General features: G+C 36.8%; 1 long non-coding RNA gene across 1 annotated transcript; it reads left to right on the top strand.

Annotated features, from left to right (window-relative positions):
• The first annotated feature begins 292 nt into the window (after positions 1-292).
• LOC127088003 (uncharacterized) lies at positions 293-1,966 on the top strand. The gene is made up of 3 exons (XR_007790101.1): positions 293-451; positions 538-606; positions 1,428-1,966. It is a non-coding gene; the product is annotated as an uncharacterized LOC127088003 (long non-coding RNA).
• Positions 1,967-20,412: the final 18,446 nt, after the last annotated feature.

The following is a 20,412-nucleotide window of genomic DNA, read 5'->3' on the forward strand; positions in this document are numbered from 1 at the left end:
TGGTCTCAATGTCGTCGAAGTAACCAAGTACAAAATTGAGATTGAACTTCAACATGATGGACATGTTTGCTCCTTCATGTTTTGGGACAAAGACTGTGTCCCAATTGTTGGCATTACAGCTGCCAAGTTAAGAGTCATCATGAAAGAGGTAACTATATTTTGCATACCCTCATTAACCCTTATTTGTGCACCATATTTCTCAACATCTATCTTCCTCCATGTTTATACTGTCATAAACTTTTATGTTAGAAGGATTGACATTTACGTATTTTTTGGGTAGGTTGGGGAAGATCACTCTCAAATATACCATATCCACATTGATTGTCTACTGAAACAGAAGTTGGCGTTTTGTGTGAAGTATACCACCTTCTACAAACAATGCTCGATTGTCATGCTTAATAGGGATGAACTTGTGTACAACATGATCAATGAATATATGAACCCAAATGAGGTAAATCATACACCCTTTGTACAAATAATTATGGAAATATTGTCATGAGTAGTTGAGTTAATATGAATAATGTGATATGAATATAGCACACTTCAAAGGTGGCTCTCTTGGAAGCTCCTTCTACAAATCCAACATCTCAAAACAAGCATAATTTGGTAGCCTATTTTTATGTTATCTTGCTCTATTCATTTCTATTCTATCACATAATTACATCGATATTTTGCATTTTTGTTATATATTCAGTTTAAACAGATCCCAACTACTGATGTAACTTTGTCTGAAACAAGCTTTATGAATACACCATCTAAAAGGGATGTTGTCGCCATAGCATATAATGATTTGTATATAACCATGTATCTCACACCATAAAATCCGGCGACAACAGTGAAACACATGAATAAGGAGTGATATAAATGAGTCACTTGGAACATTGAGAACCTCTATTTGGAACATTGATACGTCACCTATATATCTTGTCTTTCAAGTTTTTTTGTAATGATCCTTAACATTGATAACCTCTATTATGTTTGCATACCATTTCCCTACCGTGTTTAGTTATTATTTAAGCTTTCAAAACAAACATTTACATTTATCCACAACTCCAATTTATGTTTAATAGTGAAGTTTGTGAACCACCTCATGGTCTTTTTAATTATCAGTCACAATGTTATTGACATCAATCTTTGTGGTGTGAGATGCATGAACAAATATCCTAAAAAGGTCACTCATGAACATTCACACCATTTGACATGCTTTCGATTTTTGTGTTCTATTTTTCTATCAACAAACTTACTGCATGACAGCACATTGTAAACAACTTACTACATCACATGGTAACTGCATCAAGCAACTCACATTGGACACAAACATACTGCATCAAAATTGCTGCTTAAAATTTCAACAAAGTTCAATGTAACAGTACATATCATATCTTGTTTATCTTGTTTGTCTTCTATTTCTATTCCTAAAACTTCAGGTGAAGCATTATCTCACCCTGAGTGGAGGCAAGCAATGATTGATGAAATGTGTGCTATTCAAAGCAGTTGTACCTGGGAACTGGTTCCTCTACCCCCTGGGAAATCTTTAGTAGGTTGTCGTTGGCTTTATACAGTGAAGGTTGGTCCAAATGGTAAGATTGATCGATTTAAAGCTCGCTTGGTAGCCAAAGGATACCCTCTGATTTTTGGATTGGATTATAGTGATACCTTCTCGTTTGTAGCCAAGATGGCATCTGTTAGACTTCTTTTAGCCATTTCAGCTATTCGATATTGGCCTTTTCATCAACTTGACATCAAAAATGATTTTTTACATGGTGATCTTGAAGAGGAAATATATATGGAGCAACCACCTGGATTTGTTACTCAGGGGGAGTCATTGAATATGGTGTGTAGGTTACACAGGTCTCTTTATGGTCTTAAGCAATCTCCGAGAGCTTGGTTCGGCAAATTCAGCGTTGTAGTATAACAGTTTGGTATGGTCCATAGTGAAGCTGACCATTCTATTTTTTATCATCACTCAGCCCAATGGTGTATTTATCTTATTGTGTACATAAATGATATTGTCATAACTGGTAGTGATCAGCAGGATATACTCCGGTTAAAACAATATCTCTCGAACCAATTTCAGACAAAAGACCTTGGTAAACTCTATTATTTCTTAAGTATTGAGGTAGCCCAATCTAAAGATGGTTTGGTGATTTCTCAGGGAAAATATGTTATGGATGTTTTGTAAGAAACAAGTTTGTTGAATGTTAAACCAACTGATACTCCTATGGATCCAAGTGTCAAACTATTATCCAATCAGGGGGAGCCTCTATCTGACTCAGGAAGGTATATGAGATTGGTTAGAAAGTTGAATCATCTCACAGTCACACGTCCAGACACATGGATGTTGTTATCCGGATTCTGAGATACATCAAATGTGCTCCAGGAAAAGGTTTAGTGTATAAAGATAAAGAACATACTCAGATGATTGGATACTCTGATGCTGATTGGACAGGATCACCCATTGATGGACGATCCACCTCTGGGTATAGTGTATTTATTGGAGGAAACCTTATATCCTGGAAAAGTAAGAAACAAAACGTTGTTGCAAGATCAAGCGTCGAGACAGAGTATATGGCCATGGCAATGGCAACATGTGAACTTATTTGGTTAAAGTAGTTGCTCAAGGAACTTCAAATTGAAGAAGTAAGATCAATGACACTTATTTGTGATAATCAAGCTACATTGCACATTACTTCAAATCCAGTCTTCCATGAGAGGACCAAACATATTGAGATAGACTGTCACTTTGTTAGAGAGAAGATCGAGTCAGGTGACATCGTCACAAGCTTTGTCAATTCTAATGATCAATTGGCAGACGTGATTACAAAATCTCTGTGAAGTCCTAGAACTAATTGTATATATAACAATCTTGGTGCATTTGACTTATATGCTAAAGCTTGAGGGGGAGTGTTGATATTTATAAATATATAGTGTTGAGAATATTTGTATATAGAATAGTCTCAAATCGACTATATCATGTAATTAGTTGTAATCTCTTTATATATAATAAAGTATATGTAGTGCTTTTAAAAAAAACACGGTTTAACCTAAATGTCTCTTAGTCTCTCCTAGTTCAATACATATCTTTTGGTGTGAACACGTAGTAAAGGATTTCAAACTGTTTTTCAATGTAACAGTACATTTTTTAAAATTCAAAATAATAAACATTGAAAATATACACTTTTCACTTTTGTTAACTTTACTTGAAATCTAATGTCATATTCCTGTTTTAGCTTACAATCCACTAAAATCTTTATAAATCATCTTCTAAACAATATCGTAACATAGATAAACTTTAGTTTATGCACTTATAAACATCCATAGCTGTAATTAACCTAGATGAACTATAGTTTCAATGTAACAGTAGATAAATGATTAACCAATAAATCTTAGCTTCTGCACTTGTAAACTTTCATAGCTAGATCGTACGTTGAATATTGTAATGAAAACTATTACCTTCTACACTTTTATTAAGCAACACAAACCATTAACCAATAGTCATACATCTTCTGTATTTTTTCTAAAGATAGTACAACACAATCTTCTCATTTCCTAATAACTATCGACCATACCATGTTGACACCCACTTCATTGAGTTTAAGAAGGCCCCTTGCTAATATTACACCGTCAATATCTAACCAAACCGTCATAAACCGAGTTGTTGCAAAAGGAAGGGCACTAAGTGCTAAGTTTGAATGTTCCCTACCTCAGCAAAGTTATAATGGCCATAAGGGACAAAATAAGGTTTCTAATATCAATTCCTTAGCGCCTAACCTAATGGATAAGTTTTCCAAAGAAACCAAGAAAGATTTCCCCTCTAAGGTTATACAATGCAAACGAGGATGTGGTCGTCCTAAAAAGATACAAAGTGATAACATCCCTAAAGTATTCCCTCAATCGAACTTTGAACTTGGAGTTTCTTCATATTTGAATTAGTAAGTTGTTAATGTTGTTGTATACAACTCATTTTAAGTACATATGCTAATTCAACATGCCTTTATGATTAGAATCTACTTCATTTTTATATCTTATTGTATTCTAGATATGCAGTAATTATTTTGTTTAATTTCTATTGTAATAGTCCAAGCCATAATGAACAGCTAATTAAGCCACGTCGAGGACGTCCGCCAAAAGTGCTTGGGATGCCTGCATTTGCACTGAACTTTATAGCACAAGTTCATCCAAATGTTTTAGTTACACCAAACAAAATGAAAATATGACATATTTCTCTCCTAAAACACATTTGTAAGTTTGATACTGAAGCTAGCGGAAATATACTCGAATGTATCGCACGCTCGAATATACAACAGAGTCGCCATCGAACTTTATTTATTCCAGAAGGAAAGGGAAAACATCGATAAAATTAGGGGGAAAGAGATATGAAGGGTAAGGAAGTCGGTTATGCAAAGGGAAAGTACTAACATCCCAAACATCCATAGTACTCCATGGAAACCATTTTGATTGTTCTTGCTCGAATGGGTATGATATCTAAAGATTGCTCGCAAAAGAATGGGAAAGGAATAGATAAAGTGCTCGGTGAGGATTGGGGTCCTCATGCATACGTATCCTCCTAGTGCAATGAGGAATTCAGAGCTTCGTAATTCAAGGAACTAGAGGCAGGAGATGAAAAGAATTGTGATAAAGGTATGGTATGAACCAAAGGATAATATGATTTGAACTCCAACAAGGGGTGAAATATGAATCCAAGAGTAAATTGGTATGAACCAACAAGTGAGGGCCTACAACACAATATCACTGTATTGGAACAACCGAAAATGAGAGGAATTAGGTGTTTAGGTTACGTGCCAAATAAATCTTGGTTCACAAGGAGGTACAAGATGAAGCACAAAGATGGAGTGAAGGAAGGTAGTATATGGACGCATCATGGAGATGGACGGAATGAAGTGACCAAAGTCACATAATAGAATATTTGGTAACAAGTGACTGAAGAGGTATAGTTTGAAACTCAAGGTCAGATATACATCGGAATCCATAAGAGAAATGGAATTTGTACCATAGAGGGAAAGTGGCACGAACCACAAGTGAGAGCCTATAGCGTTGTATCACTGTATGGTTGAGCCGAAAAAAGAAGGAATTAAATATCTGGGGATAATCCAAACAACTTTAGGTACAAATGTGAACTGTCACTATATCGTTCTAAAAGGGTATATATGGAATCCCAAAGAAATTTGTACTTCGGTTTTAAGGAAACAATATGTCACTAGAGTGAACGGTTTATGATCGAAGGTAGATAATGGATCGTGAAAGATATGAATGGTGCCCTAAGGCGGAAAGAATAATAATAAATAAGTATGCTCGTGAAGGATTCAAACCCTCGTGCCTACGTATTCTCATCGTGCAATGAGAAAATCAAAGCAATCGTAGTTCAACATACTACGGCTGAAAGTAAGATGATTGATGAGGCAAGAGGAGATTGATAGATTGATTTTCCAGGGCTCAATACCCATCAAGGCTGAAAAGGAGTGCCAAGGTTCATGACCTTCAAGGTGAGGTATCACTACCAAAGTTTATAACTGATGATGTCAAAGAATTGAATTGCCAAGGTTTATCACCTCACGGGGCGAAGAGAATCAAGTGTCAGAGTCTATAACTCTCAGGACTGAGAATTGAATCAAAGAACCAAGGTTTAACACCTCACAAGGTAAAATAGAACATATGCCATAGTCTATGACTCTCAAGGCGAAGACCAAATCGAATAGAATAGCCAAGGTTTAACACCTCATAAGACGAAAAGAGTTAGATGCTGGAGTCTGTGACTCTCAAAACAAAGAATGGAATTGAATAGCCAAGGTTTAACACCTCACAAGGCAAAGAAAGTTATATGCTAGAGTCTACAACTCTCAAGGCGAAGAATAATGCCAAAGTTTAACACCTTACAAGGCGAATAATAGATTAGAAGAGGGTGTACAACCACGAATTGTCGATAGCCAAAGATGCTCCATTATTAGGGTATTGAAAGATTGATCGACAAATATGGTAGAATGATAAATAAGGTAGCTCGCGAAGTATCTGAATTCTCCCGCCTACGTATCCTTATAGTGCAATAAGGAAATCAGAGCTTTCGTAGTTCAGCCCATTATGGCTGAAAACAAGAATAATTAAGGCAAAATGAGGATTGAATGATTGAGTAGAAAAGAATAGAATGGAGAATGATTGATTGATAAATAGGGTAACAATAGATAAGGCAGATTGATAACTAAGATAGCTCGCGAAGAATCTGAATTCTCCTGCCTCTGTATCCTTATAGTGCAATAAGGAAATCAGAGCTTTCGTAGTTCAGCCTACTAGGGCTGAAAACGAGGTGATTGGAGGCAAAAGAATGTGATTGAATGATTGAATGAAAGGGAGGAATATACTTGATAGTTACTTGATAAGAATCACACTAAAGTCTACGAGTAAAGGTGGATACAATAAGCAATAATCCAAATGTCTCGCACCCAAAGATATCCAGAATGAGTGTAGGAATGATCCAGTCTCATTCCTTCTTTACTACTTAAGGCTCATGACATGCAATTCTAATCCTAACTTTCAAGTGGAGAGAGAAGAATCTTTATTGTTGTTTCTTGTGTTGATGAAGACCTTATCAATCGTTCGATTCGAATTGCACTAAAGTCTATGAATAGAGGTGAATACGATGAGCGCTGGGTCATTCGTCCCATACCCAAAGGTATTCAAAACGGGGGTAGGAATTCTCCAGTCTCACTCCTTCTCTATTGCTTAAGGCTCGTGTTGTACAACTTGATCCAGGATTGATAAGTTGTTGGTATAATCCTTGCTTGTTGTATGATGCTTTATGAAGGGACAAAGACTTGTCAATCGTATGATTAGAATTGTGCTAAAGTCTATGAATAGAGGTGAATACGATGAGCGCTGGGTCATTTGTTCCATACCCAAAGATATCCAAAATGGGTGTAGGACTTCTCCAGTCTCACTCCTTCTCTATTGCTTAAGGCTCGTGTCGCACAATTTCAACTTTAATTTAACAAGCTTTGGCAGTTTCCGCTGCTTGGTATGACTGAGGATGCCTTGATTGAGAATCTTGACTTGAGGCTTCGTACTCCACAGCTTAGAAGAAAAAGTCTCATTAAGTGACCAAGGGTATTTTGGTCACTCAATTAGACTGTGCGATTATACAAGTTCAAAGGATTTAATTAATCAAAATTGCTTTTGATCAATTTGAATCATGGGTTTGATTTGATTGGAGAAACTAGGTTAGCACCTAATCTAATGGTCAAAATTGAATTAGACTATCCTAAGGGATCATGTCAATGTTAAGACTTTTGGATTAAAATACTATGTTAAATTCTATTCCTAAAGGAGCATGTGATTATATGGAAAAATGTCCAAAATTACCCCTAAAGGATAAAATGGTTTTTTTGACAATTTTATGGTTATTGAATCAAGAATTCTAATTATAAAAATTCTAGTTAAGCTCGATTAAATTCTAAACTACTTTATTGCTAAAAATGCTATTAGATGCTAAAATCTTCCAATTTCTAAAAATGTTAATATTCCTAAAAATTCCTATTCAAATCTAAATCAAGAGTTTTAACAAACCTAACAATATTTATAATATTTTTGGAAATCCTAATTGATCTAATTAACCTAAACCCTACCGATCAAAATTAATCTAATTAACAGAACCAAATAACAAACGAAAAGCAAATAAAAGAGAATGGGCCTTTGCATAACAGGGGGTGTAGGCCCGGTTTGGGTGTGTGCTGGAAAAAGAGGGCAAGATAGGATCCAAACGCATGGGCTTCAGTTGCCAAAGCTCAATACTGAATAGATTCTCTTTATGGCCAGGGGTGCAACAAAATTAATGGGAGCGAGAGAGTATTTCACTTTGGGCTTGGATGAACCAAGACCAATTAGAATTAAGCCTAATGGATGGGATTTGACTTGGAAAAAGTCAGCCGAATTTTGAATATGCACGGGTGCTCCTCATGGCAACTCAGACCACCTGCACCGGAACTCCACCATGGGCCACCGTGCCAGAAATCGCTTTCGGCGGTGGTGGCCACCAGAACTGGAAAAATATCTACCTCCAGCCTTGCCTCGACCTCCTGGTCACGAATCCACCATCCAACTTCTCTAAGTTCTGGCCTAAATCCATAACTGAAACCAACTACTCAAGAACCCTAAAAAATCAAATCTAAATTACACCTCCATGAACAAGATTTGAGTTTCCTCGTGATATGGTTTTGCAACAGCATGGTGTAAGGTTCAACGTAGCAACCAAAATACAATGAAATGATGTAAGTGGACCTACCTCCAAAGCTGAGACTTGCTCCGGCGAGTGTTGATCGGAGAAGATGAAGATGGAAAATCACTTGTTCAAACAGGTACAATATTGCCTTTATCTTCTTCTGATTTTCTTGTTTTCCAATTCTTCTTTTTCCCAACATTTTGTAGTGTGATGAGGTTAAGCTCTCTCTTCTTGAAGCTTCAATGTGAAGCTTCAATTGAGTTTTAGAAATTAAGCTTTGAGTGTGAGAGGGAGAGGATTCATAGTGAATTTAGGAGCTTGAGAGTGATGGTTGCCAAAAAAGAGAAGTGTTCAAATGATGATGATGATCATGGTTAAATAGATGTTAGGCTTGGATTAGAATAGGCTTGGAACTTAGGTTTGGAGTTAGTTAGGTGAGGTATGGAGTTAGTTAGTTTGAACTCAATGAGTTACTCACTGAGTTAGTTTGTTATGACCTTGAAAGGTGTTATGACAGTTGGTTAATTTAGTGGAATGTGTTCAAGTGAATGCTTATGACTGGCCATTGCAGGTTAAAACTTGAATGATGACCTGTGGTTTAATTGGCTTATGTGCAAGATATAATCAGTAGACTTAATCATGACTCGCAACTGTAGGTAAATGACAATTCAAGTGTGATGCTATGACATGTTAAACCTTTTGTGATCCAAACTCTACTATGGGTTCTACTATTCCCTTATTTTGCTATGCATTTCCAAATGATAGTTGTTTGTGAATTTCGTTGCACTTGTTTGCTGCAGATTTACTGTATTCACCATATGCTTGATTGAAGCTTAATTATGTACTGAACTTGTTATCTGAAGTTTTGTTTAGTGCTTGTACTGAGACTTGTTGTGACATGGATGAGGTTCTGCAGGATGTTTCAGTTGACTCATGGTTTTCTGGTGTTTATGCAGGTGTGCATTTGTTTTGAATGATTGACCTGCGATTGCACTTGTGGGCACACTTCTGGATTTCAATTTGGCACACTTGCAAGCCTTATCCATACTCATGACAGAGGTTCATGTTTCAATCCCAAGGTTCAATTCTCATAGCCTTGCAACCAAGCCTCATGTGCATCTTGCCCAAGTGTTAAACCTGACTTGTCCCTTTGCAGAAAATCATGTAAAACAAGCAATGAGTCGACTCAAATAGGGGATGAGTCGACTCAAACCGAATTTACTCCAGGGTTGAGTCGACCTACGACTCGACCTACTCGGACCCGTGGCGAAATGGTTCAAGGGAAAATGGGAAATGAGTCGATGTGAGGATTGGATGAGTCGACTCAACCAGGTTTCCCAGAATTGGGTCGACCTACGGCTCAACCTGTTCGGACCCGTAGAAAAATGGTTCAAAGGAAAACGGGAAATGAGTTGACGCAAGGATTGGATGAGTCGACTCATCCAGGTTTCCCAAAATTGAGTCGACCTGGGAGTCGACCTGTCCGGACTGTAACACCTCAAAATTTGCCCTCCTATCTTGGGACTAGCATAACATATTGCATAACATTTTTAGGTCATTAGGCATTACATATTGCATATCATGTGGTTACATTGTGCAATCCATTCTCCCAAGTCTTGTTCAGAAGATGAGGAAGTCAAAGAGCAAAGCTAGGGTTTTATTGACTGATCATTGGCTATCTGAGGATTGGGCTATGAATTAGGGTTTCATGGTTATCAAAGGATATTGGTCTTCATCTTGTTTGAAATGATACATCATCATCATCATGGCTTGTCATCATCAAGTATTGAAGCTGATTCCTTGAGATTAGGGTTTTGACCATTGGTCAACCCTAATCAGTTGCATTGGGCCAATCAGGGCATGATCAGGAGATGGGGTCTATGATGGAGATGGGGATCATTTCATGGTTATATTGAGCTTATTGAGGCTAGGGTTTCATCCTTGGGCCATTTCATCAGAGAATTGGAGCTCAATTTGATCAATGCATTGCCAAATTCATCTATCAGCTGAAAAAGTCAACTGTGGTCAACTGTACATGATCTGATGGATTTGGAGGTGGAAATGAGTTGGATACACTTCAATCATGTTGGAACAAGTGTTATTTGATATCTCAAAGCTTAAGAATGAAGAAAATCAAGTCAGAACAAAAACTGCCAAAAATAGAAAGTGACTTGTAATGGAAGTTTCCAAAAATGGAAAGTTTTTGACCTCAAGACCACGTGTCCAAGGAAGCTTCAAATGAAAATTTGTTCAACATGAAAGTTGTAGATCTTGTTCTCACCTTTCCAAAAAGTCCAAGAACTTGAAAATCCCATGAATGGTTGGAAAATTATGGCTCAGTGAATTTCAAAAATGACCCATAATCAGGAGGCCATAACTTCCACATGGAGCATCCAAATTGGAAGTTCTTTATATGCACAAACTCCCTTTGACATGTACTTTCATGGTGCATAATTGGATTTTCTCAAAAATGGTCAATGCAAAAAGTCAAATTTCAACTGGACAGTTAAATGAACCAGGGGCAAAATTGTCCAACTTGTGAAATAATTGGAATTTTTGAGTGGGGGTTTTTGCAACACTTCATAAATGGCATTTGAAACTTGTTGGAATATTCATAACATGCTAAGGCTTCATGGTTTGGAAAATGGCTTTTGAAATGAACTTGAATAAATGAATACATAGCCATCACATGTGGAATTTCCAAAATACACATCCAATGAGCATAGGCCAAGTTGCAACAGCTCACACATGTCATTTTGAGAGTGTGTGAGCTGTCCATGAGCTGGCAATGAGCTGGCATATGAAGTTACATTTTTGCCCTTGGTGTGAAAATGACATTTTCACTAATCATTGGCATTTGATTAATTAGTGTGGTTAAACATGGATTAAGCTTGAGTATATAATCCTAATCACATCTAAATCATAACAGAATCACAATTCATCAAAAATCAGATCAAAAACTCTCCAAATTCTCAAGAATTCTTCAAGAACACAAAACCAAAAATCCAAAGATCTTTCTCATTTCTTGAGCAATTCTCGAAATTCTTTTTGTGTCAATCTTTATTCAACTTCTTCTACATCTGTTTGTGGATCTCATCATCAATTGCACACAAAAACTCAACTGTTCAAGTTTGCATCATTCATGGTGAATCGAGATTGTGTGCACTAGAAGCTGATTCGCTCGAACCTGATCACATCATTCAATTGCTTGGAGCTTCTAGTTCAACTGTTTGTGGAAAACACGCGCAAAGAGCATCGATTCCAGCACTGCATTCCAGGTAATTGATTTTTTCGAATGTCATGATTCTTTGATTGCTTGTATGTGTTTTGTAGACTGAGGAACATAGATCATAGTGATGCTTTCGGTTTGTGAAATGGATAACTGTAGAGGATGTAATCTGGAACTTAAGTTTCGAATCCAAACCCTAAGTCGATCGATCCGTGAGATTTAGGAACTTGTAGGTGAAATTATTGTCATATTTGAGATCTACGTATTAAGACGGTTCCAACGGATGTTCATTTGTTGATTTTGGTGGAAGTTCATGTTCATGTGTTCTTGAGGTGTTCTGGGAAAGAGACGATGAATTTCTGGAAATGTAAGCTGTTTGATCCGAAATTCCATTTGAAAATTTGAATAGGAGGTTTACCGCGCCCGCGTTCCATAATTACAACTATGCCATTAGTGAAAACCAATTTAATTAATATTAATTCAAAAAATTGTTAAAAATCATAAAACACTTTAAAAAATTCATAAAAATTAATTTAAAAGTCAGAAAAATATGTGGATTTTTTTGTTGACTTCCTGATTCCCTCTAGAATTTTGTTGACTTATTTTTCAAAGTTGTGCTTGGTGAAATTTTAGTTTGACCTAGGGTTGATTGACATGTATGCAATTTTGGTACCTTTTGCCATATTGATTGTGAAATTCTCATATTCAAAAAGAAATGTTTGAAAATTTTTGTGGTGATTATAGACATTCCAATGGTGATTTACATGTACATTTTGTGAATTTTGGATTCCTGGTGATTGAGTTATGAATTTTGGAATCTAGGTGTGACAATTTGTGTCACACCTCATCATGTCAACTTGCTGGATTTATTTGAATGACCTAGACTTGTTAGAATGGAATGAAATTTTGCATGGATGTTCATTAACATGTTAAGATGCTATGTGTATTTTTCTGGATTTTTCCATTGCATTTTCAATTTGATTGGTATTTTTCATCTCTGGTGGTTGATTATGCAAGTTCATGTGACACATGTTTGAATATTTGATGTGAAATGCTCATATGGTATTGAATGATCATGAAATTTAGTATGCTGGTTATAGACACATGATAGGACATGATGCTTTTGGTCCCAGTCATTTATTTACTGTTTTCATTGACTTGTGAATTTTTGAAGTGAATGCATGTGTTGATGCTATGGTTTGGATCATATAATTGTGTCTGTTTTTGTTGATTTTCATTGACATAGTTCCCTTTGTCCAATTAAGCTGAAATTTGATATGCCATACCTTGAATAGGTCCTGTTTAGGTGTAAATTATTTGAGGATTTTTGGAATTGTTTTGATATGGAATTGAATGCAATAGTTCTGTTTGGATGTTTGGTGTTCCATTTGACCTAAATTGAATTGTTTTGTGCATGAAATGAGTATAATGAATGGTATGAGCATGGGACTAATTGTGTTGGCTTTTGTTTGACATTAATTTGACTTTGGTTAGAGATCCCTTGCTGTTTAGACATTTTTGTCACCTTTGGACCCTAGGCTTGGCCTAGTGGTCTAGTTTCTAACATTTGATTGATTTTTCAGGATGAAAAGGTGCAATGTGTATGGAGATTGAATCAAGATTAATTCAAATGAGTTTGGTTGATGTTTGTACACTAACATGACTTGGTTTTGTAGGTTATGAAGCTTGAGCTTGAGCTTTGAGCTTGCTTTGTTGTGCATTAGTTTGTATAGTCTAACTGATTAACATTTGCTGTTTATGTTTGTCTGTCTGAGTACTGATGATACTTGATTGTTTTCAGGTACATTTAGTTGCTTATAGTTCATATTGAACTTGCTTGCTGCTGCTTGGTTGTGAAAACCACTTGAGGTAGGACTTCTATTCTTCATGTAGTCTGGAGACCCGGTCTGTTATTTGACCGGGCAAACTGTCTGAAGTCCTCCTTAAGAGGCGATGTTTGTGATTGTTTAATATTGTGCCTAAGCAGGTAAAGTCCTTAATCAAGGCAATTGGTGGAAGGTAGGGATATGCAATCTATCCCCCACTATTCTGTGAGTCGTCCCTCTGCTCACACGGCTGTGTGTTGATGCATTGGGACACAAACCCAAGATCTCGTGCTGTTGCACAATCGAGTCAGAGTCTTTGAGCGTAGAAGGGTCCCTCCATTCTGGACCCACGCTCCTTTGTCAGAAGCTCTCCCTGGTCAGGGATAAGAGCTGTGAGGTCTCATCCTCACTTCACCTTTTCATCTGCTTCACCTTAGCCTCGTAATGGCAAGGTTAAAAGTGAGCAATACCCATGTACAGATGAATTGCTTCGGCAGTTACACCTATTGATTGAGCCCATTTGTTTGGTTATAGTGTGTGCTATGTGGATATCTATTTGAGATGCTTGTTCTCATTTGATGTATGCTTGTATGCTTGCCTATTTCCTGGATAGGAGTAGTTTGCTTATGCAAGTAGGATAGAAACCTGAACGTAGGGTAATGATGCATGACAACACTAGGCTCGAGTACAGCTCCCTGGTAATGTGTCTTCCCCTGGTTTCTGGCTAGATTTTCCTTCCCTTGAGGGGGAACTACATCGCCCTGATCCTCGTTCCAGACGAGGTATGTAGGCAGGAGGTCGTGCGAGACCTCTCCGGGCAACCTTTTTTCTTTTTTGCGTGTGTTTGCTTGTTGTCTGATTGTGTTTTGGTTCGGATGCCGACGTAAGCCCAGTGATTGGCTGTCGGGCTCCACGTTTGCCGTTTTGTGCATGTTTTGGTTCGGATGCCGACATAATTCCATCAAGTGGTTGTCGGGCTCCATGTTTGCCACCCTTGTTTGTTTGCGTGTTTTGTGTTGTTTGGCGTGCGTAAGCCGAACTACAGTGGCTCTGATTCTTGTTCCAGACAAGATATGTAGGCATAGGACGCGATGTCCTATCGAGCTCCCTTCTCTTAACCCCACCTGCGTTCCCTGTGTGTGTGTGATGTTTTAGCAACCTATTCTTTTCTTAGAACGTGGATCCCGTCGAGTACGACGGACGTGAGGGGTGCTAATACCTTCCCCTTGCGTAACCGACTCCCTTACCCTTTCTCTTTGGTCGCGAGACCATTTCCTTTCCAGGTTTCTCTGAGCGTTTCCTTTCCCTATCTTGGGATAAATAACGCGCAGTGGCGGCTCTGTGTTGTGTTTTTATTTGAGTCCCGCCGGTTGTTTTTTCGCGGATGCGACACGGACCTGAAGGTTTTGCTTCGATTCATGAGTCGACTCACAGAGCAAAAACTTCCAAAAATGAGTTTTGCAATGTATTATGATATTTTCTTGCATTTTTTGTATGTAATGAATATTTTATGGATGAAAATGAATGGAATTGGCCAATTGAATGAAAATGAATTGACTTAATACATGAATATGTCACTTGAAATGGATTGAATTTTGGGCTTCTAGGATCATGGTTTGAAATTAAGTATGGAGAGACATGGCCTGTATGAACTAACTTGAAATGGCTTGCAGAAACTCAAACCCAAGATCCATAACTGACTCATGAAAAAAGAAACATGAACCTTAGCAAGACCTATGGACCAAATGGTAGTGGCATAGCAATGATCAGATGAATGAATGAAAGTATATGAAAGTTATGAGACCAAAGACTTAGGCTATGACTAATAGGCTCCATCACAAATGGTGGAACCAAAACCAAAGAGACAAAATGAATGGACCAAGCACATGAGGCTGAGCGAAACACACACTGAGTGAAAAATCACATGAGATTAGGGTTAGTAGCCACCATTAGGGTTTTCATACCCTGAGGAATGCCATAATGAGGTCTTCATGAATGTACGTCCCACATATCAAGAGATTGGGGTTTCCAACATCGCCCGATGAAAAGTCAAGCCACGAGGCCTATTATGACACATCTTCCTTGATTAAGGTTTAGTGAAGCATAATCTTTAGGACATATGTGTGAATGCATGATGCACATGTATGAAGTATGAATGGGTATAGACAAGTCTTAAGTTATAAGTCGAATAAAAAGTGAAAAGGGGAGGGTAAATTTTGGGGTACAACAGATACAACACACAACAATGACAATTTAAGAAAATCTGTAATCCATATCTACCTTTTCAGTTATACTCTGTAGTTTTCCTTAATTGAATTTCATGCTATAATAGAAGTCGCAATGGAGAAATACACGATTCACATGTAACTGCTATGCAAACTAAGGAACGTGTCAGCAACATAATGCATCGTACGCCACGCATCGATGAAAACGTCAACCTTATTTCTCCAAGTACACATGCGTAAGTTAAAAATCGAAGTTACCTAATATATTCTACATATATCATCAATATCTAACTTTGTTGTAATCCCTCTTGGTTTTTACTTTGTTTGAAATTTGACTTTAACAATTGATTCAATGTTCACCAAACAACGCCATCAACAACGACGTCAACATTAACTACTTCACAAACTATTTTTACCTCAACTGCAAATTTGGATTTTAATAGTGACGACGAAGATAATTCAGACTATGATCCACTTGCAGGTATGTAATATTATTTTTGTTTTGAGTTTAACAGTTTATTAGGCTTGCTCATATATAAAGTACTTCTTTGTTTACACACAATGCAAGTATGTTATCTTAATGTTATTTAGTATGCTCAATCTTAACAATTTATTCAAATTGAACAAATATAAAGTACTTTAGTTTATACACATCACAAAGTATTTATTGTTTGCTAGCATGGTTTATTATCATGCCCGCAATCTTAACAGTTTGTCCAATGATTGTGAGTTCAAATATATGATGTTTCGTATTATTTAGATGAAATTGTTAGATGCAGTGTCCATTGTGCTATATGATAAATACATGCAAATGTTGATGTTGCTTTTGTAGTGATAAACTTTATAACCACAAGTAAAATATCCAACTGTCCAATCCGAAGATGATTGTAGTTCTGAAGACGAGATTGGACACTCCAATATTCCCATGCCTTAACTGTCAAATGTTATTAAAGCGCATTTGTTATTTTAATGATGATTATACCTTTTTGAACTAATAACATTTGACTTAAACTCTTGCGTTTTATTCGTAGAGTATTATGATATTGGTGATCCACTGATCGAATATCGATATTGCCAAGCATTGATGTGGTATCAAGAGAGGATGGAAAAACACGAACATTCGACTAATCCTAAATATTATTTATGTTGTGGCAATGGAAAAGTTGGACTACCATTTCTGAAAGAGCCACCTCCATTTTTATCAAGTCTACTTTTTGATCATGATTCACTAACAAGACGTAAGTTTCAACAACAAATATGAGTTTACAACATGATGTTTGCTTTCACATCTCCTGGAGCTAAGTTGGATAACAAGTGCAACAATGGTTGTGGACCACCAGCCAATCGCATCCAAGGTCCATCATGTCATCGAATAGGTAGTTTGTTGCCACCAAAAGGCCAAAAACATAAGTTTGCACAACTATACATTTATGACACATAAAATGGAGTGCTTGATGGAATGGATGGCCTCAGGGAACAAACTATATCTTCCAATCATTATCTTCACGTTTCAACAACTTATGTTTCTTTTTCTAATGCCAATTTCTTTTTATGATTAGGAACATAACAAATATTGATCCAACTATGGTTCATAAGTTGTCTGCAGTGTTATATGAACATAACCTCCATGCAAGAAGCTTTTAAATGGAAAGGGAACGAATAAACTATGGAAATGTCCATAATTTGAAATTTATACTCATTTCGGATAGGAAGACTGATGGTAAAGTATACAACCAACCTACTGTTTCTAAAGTAGTGGCATTAATTGTTGGTGATGTTGACACATTAGAGGAAAAAGGCATCATTATGGAAATAAACGGTGGAAAACTTAAAAGAATATACGAGTTTCATGCAAGTTATCTAGCATTTCAATATCCTTTGATTTTCCATATGGTGAAGATGGTTATATACAAAATGTAGCTCACAGAGATTTGGAAATATTTGATGACAACAAGCGTAATAGGCTTACAATTAGAGAGTGGTTGGCATTTCAGATACAAAGCAGATCAAAAGAAGCAAAAACTTTATCATCATCTAGGAGATTATTTCAACAGTTTTTGGTTGATGGTTACAAAATGTTGGAGTCAGAATGATTAACATGGCTACGGAAGAACCAAGCAAAGCTTAGAGTTTCTAAATACAAAATCCTGAACGAAGAGGCTGATGAAACTCAAACATTAGGTTCTACCATAGGTAAAAGAGTTATTTTGCCATCATCATATGCTAGAATTAGAAGTTTCATGGATCAACTTTATTATGATGACATGGCTATTTGTAGTAAGGTTAGTTTTCTATATTTATTCATCACCTTTACATGCAACCCAAATTGGCCAGAGATGCGAAGAGTGCTTGGATCCCTTCACTTGAAACCTCAAGATATACCCGATGTCATTTCCAGGATCTTCAAAATGAAATTTGATTAACTCCTAACACATTTAACAAGAAGGTTATTTTAGGGAAAGTCCTTGCACGTAAGTTCTCCATTTTACCTACTTTGTTATTAATCCATCTTACATATGTTTTTTTTTGTTTGAATATCCCATATTTCTTATTTGTAGATATGTACATAATCGATTTTCATAATAGAGGATTTTCACATGCACACATCCTCATATTCTTGCACCCTTCAAACAAATACCCAACTCCTTCAGATATAGATAAAATCATTAGTGTTGAGATTCCAAATCCTTTGCAGGAACCAAAGCTGTATAATTTGGTTAAGAGTATGGTTCATGGTCCTTGTGGTTTGGCTAAAAAGAGTTCACCTTGCATGAAGGAAGGAAAATGTTATAGGTATTACCTCAAAAAGTACCAGAGTTTTATAATAGTTGATCAAGATAGATATCCTATCTACAAAAGTAGAGATAATGACCACACTATTGAGAAAAATGGAATTATCCTAAATAATGGTCATGTTGTTCCTCATAACCCAAGTTTGTTGTTGAAGTATGAAGCACACATCAACATGGAGTGGTGCAATCGAAGTACTTCCATTAAATACTTATTCAAGTATATAAACAAAGGTTCTGATCGAATATCTGTTGTTATTGTACCTTCTGATACATCCATGACAAGTGACACTAACAACATGATGAAATCAAACAGTATCTGAACTATTAATATATTTCACCATCCAAGGCATGCTGAAGGATTTTCTCATATTAAATAAATTGAAGGAAACCTGCTGTTGAGAGGTTGTTCTTTCATATGGAAGGGGAAAATTCTGTTTACTTCAATGATTATGAGAAAATTGGAAATGTTTTGATTAAGCCAAGTGTTACAGAATCCATGTTTACAACTTAGTTTGAGGCTAACAAGGTATTTGAAGAGGAAAGGTTGCTAACTTATGGATAATTTGTTACTAAATTTGTTTATGTTAAGAAAAACAGGTCCTAGAAGCCTCGAAAGAGAGGATACAACATTGGTAGGCTTATTTGGGTTTCAAAAAGTGCATAAGAGTTGTATTATCTACGTATGATGTTAACTACAAAGAAAGGTCCAACAAGCTACAATGACATCAAAATGGTTGACGATTTCCAACACAAAACCTTTTGAGATGCATGTTTTGCCATACGATTTCTGATGCACAGATGAATACCATGATGTAAGCTTCCATGAACCAAGGTCCAAAAATATCATGAAATTAGGGCTTCACCCCATTGATTCTAAATGATGTGCATTACCACAATCCTAGGACTTGATCCACAAGAAAACCCTAGCTTTCATAACTAGAAACTTTGAATCTATGATGCACAAAGTCATATGCTAGATGAAAAGTGAGTGCAGATGTATGAGGCATGAATGAGTGCAGATGAATCTCAAGTCATATGCTAGATGAAAAGTGAAAAGCGGAGGGAAAATTTTGGGGTATGATAGAGCTCTCCGACTTATACATGTCTATAATCTGTCGAGTTCTACGACGACTAATTAGTCAAGACCCACTGGGGCTCTATGACTTATATATGTCTAGAACCTCCTGAGTTCTACGATGACTAATAAGTAGAGACCCACTGAGGCTTTCCGACTTGTACATGTATAGAACTTGTTGAGTTCTATGATGACTAATTAGTCGAGACCCACTAGGGCTCTCCGACTTGTACATGTATAAAACCTACCACGTTCTACGACAACTAATTGGTCGAGACCCACTAGGGCTCTTCGACTTCTAAATAAATTCACCAGGGTTTTCCAACTCCTTCATCAAAGTTGTAAATATTTCCAATGTACGCCAGGGAATGATCCATCCTAAAAAAACTATGAATTTAAAAGGAGTTTACTCTGTTAAAATATGATTATGAAAGTTTACATGATCCGGGATAAATTCAAAACACTTATCCCCTACAGACCTCGTGCTTTGAAGGCTTATGTACATCCCAAAATTTCTAACTTAGTCGAGATATCTATTTTCAATTTTGGTCGAGATGGTCACGCAGGAGCCTCATATCTACACACATAGGTCGACCAATGATGTTAAATGGTCGAGTTCCTTAACGGTTAAGAGCCAGACTAAAGGTCACATGAAGGTTACAAAATTAATGTTAGGAACCATTATAATTCATGATAAATAGTCATTAGTGAGAGGGAGGATGTTACCTCCAACGTTCAAGCTCTAGAAATGAATGAATGACTCATTATGGCTTAGGGAGTTACAATACAGACTATATAAAGAACATCGGGGAAAAGAGAAAGGGGACAAGAGGGTGAGAGCAATATGAGAGCAATATCCATGTAAGACTCATGGATCACAAAGAGATATCGAGGAGGAGTCGAAGGGTTCGCAAGATGACGATGAAGTTTGTGAATCTGTATGATACCTTCAATATGTTGCTTCCAGGAGAGAAAGTTTGAATTATCGAGTTTGATGATGATTTGCTGCACAAAAGTTTTGATTTCATTTTTCAACGA

The sequence above is a fragment of the Lathyrus oleraceus genome, chromosome 5 (genome assembly GCF_024323335.1).
Source record: "Lathyrus oleraceus cultivar Zhongwan6 chromosome 5, CAAS_Psat_ZW6_1.0, whole genome shotgun sequence".
In the NCBI taxonomy this organism is placed as follows: Eukaryota; Viridiplantae; Streptophyta; class Magnoliopsida; order Fabales; family Fabaceae; genus Lathyrus; species Lathyrus oleraceus.